The 2,202-nt window shown below is 43.5% G+C and overlaps 1 pseudogene; it reads left to right on the top strand.

Annotated features, from left to right (window-relative positions):
- The first annotated feature begins 297 nt into the window (after positions 1-297).
- Positions 298-2,202, top strand: part of LOC129687366 (vomeronasal type-1 receptor 4-like) — an 8,025-nt pseudogene continuing 6,120 nt past the window's right edge.

The raw sequence follows: 2,202 nt of genomic DNA, 5'->3' as shown, positions 1-2,202 counted from the left end.
GGCTTCATGGTAGCCCAGACAACTGACAACCGCATGACCCTCAGTTGTAACATGGACCACAGATGTCAACATGTCCCCTTGCCATATAAGAACCCACCAACCCACTGATGGCCTCAGTGGCCATATAGACCACTGGCCTCCACATTTCCTCAGGTGGCTCCATATGCCACTCACTTCCAGATGGCCCCTGAGGCAGCAAAAGCCCTGGGGCCTCAGTGGTACAGACTACAAAAGTCCACACTGATATCAGGGTTCATCACATGGACAGAGGTAGTAACATGGATCACAGACACCAAAATGGCCTCTGGTAGCATCATGGACCAAAGTGGTCCTTCAAAGAAGTCCAAGCCAGAAAGTGAAACTTTCCTCATTGAGGCAATGACATTGTGCAGAGACAGGGTGATCCTGCAGCTGGTTGGCATGTTTAGGGGGCTGAGTATGCACCTGTATAAGCTCCATGTTGAACACATCACTCTGCAATCCCTCTGCTATATTTTTCTACTTTTTTTCTATCTCTCCATCATGTATTTGTTCTTCATAGGGGTGCCCAACACCCGGGCTGTGAAGCAGGACAGTTTTCAACCAGTGCTCTTAATTGCTAATCCATCTCTCTAGCTCCCTTCTCCCATTTATTAATGAGTTTTATGCTGCTCAAAAAGTATTTGAAATTCACCGCTGGTGGAGAATTGGCTACAGCAGTGAGTGTCTGCACCACAACTTCTTTGTGGGTTTTGACTATATGTTAACTCTTTCCAAACACTCTGTTTTTAACTGGGTAGTACTCACAAATAATGACTTGTTTGTTTGAGACAATTTTGTGCTCTGTATCTCACACTGGTCTTTAAAATGATTTTACTGCCTTTGCTTTTAGATTGCTGAGATAATAGGCACGTTAACCAGCTTTGTCTCAAAAAACATAATCATATTAAGAAGATAAATAGGTGACCAAGTGTCCAAACATGTCTTTAGCTGCATTCTCACGTTTCAACTTGTTTCTTCTGCTCAGTCTTCCATGTTCTTTCTTCAAATGTGTGTGTGTGAGTGTGCAAATATGCATACACACCCCAAGAAGGCCAAAAGAAGGCAAGAAGGCAACCTGTCCGGTGCCTGCTTTAATCACTGTCCACCTTATGTTTGGAACAGAGACTTTAACTAAACCCAGAGCTCTTCATTTAGGCTAGACTGGCTGCTGTCCACTGACAGCTGATACCCGCTTGTATCTGACCACACAGCATATTGTAACAGACGTTCATTGCGTGTAAACCTTTTATGGGGGTGCCAGGGACCCCAGACTGCATCATTTTGCTTACCAACCAAGCCCTTTATCCTTTAAGACAGCTCCCAGACCACAATTGTATCCTCCAAGGCATCTACACAACTGTCAGTTAAAGTTTGGAGAGACAGACTGCAGGAGTCCACTTGCAAACTTAGACTCGCTCCCTAGAATATAAGCCTTGTCTGATCCTTTGCCAGGAATTCCTCAGCAACTGACACTGCAGGAGAGAAAGAGTCACTTCTATACTTCTAGTCTGTCTACTCTGGTGTTTACTACTCAGTTAAAATTTTTCTTGCTTATTGATGGAACCAAGTGTTTTTCGGGAGTGATGTTGACTCTCTCAGCAGACTCCCCAGGAAATGATCCTGGGGAGAGAATATTCAACCTTCATTTTTTTTATATACTGTCAACTTTCTAGCTTTATGAAGGTTGTGGGTCCCATTAGCCACAGAGTTCCCGTCCTGAAACCAGCATCACAGATTCACCCTGCTTACACATGTAATTTGTGTTCTTTTAGGCATCCAGTTTTCAAAGCACAGAACAGTCTTCAGGTCTCTGGGTGAGTGCAGACCTTCTACCTGTCCTCTCCCTCTCTCTTCACTGGTTACTTTCTGCCTTGTACTAGTGGTAAGACCTGGGAAACTTGTAGTGTGTCTGCCCCCAGGATGCTCAGCTGAATGTGGTTTTATCATTAGACCCTCTAACATGGACTTTATTTATCTAGTTACTCTATTTACATTTCTTTTTTTTATTATTATTATATTTAATTTAATTTTATTTTTTAAATCTTTTATTAGTATTATTTTTTTTAATTACACTTTATTCATTTTGTATCCCCCCGCAAGCCCCTCCCTCCTCCCCTGTCGATCCCACCCTCCCCCCCTTTCTGCATGCATGCCACTCCCCAAGTCCACTGATAGGGGAGG

The sequence above is a fragment of the Psammomys obesus genome, unplaced genomic scaffold, assembly GCF_907164565.1.
Source record: "Psammomys obesus unplaced genomic scaffold, mPsaObe1.curated_primary_1811, whole genome shotgun sequence".
In the NCBI taxonomy this organism is placed as follows: domain Eukaryota; kingdom Metazoa; phylum Chordata; class Mammalia; order Rodentia; family Muridae; genus Psammomys; species Psammomys obesus.
The sequence above is the reverse complement of the archived record's forward strand: the minus strand, read 5'-3'. Positions and strand labels throughout refer to the sequence as shown.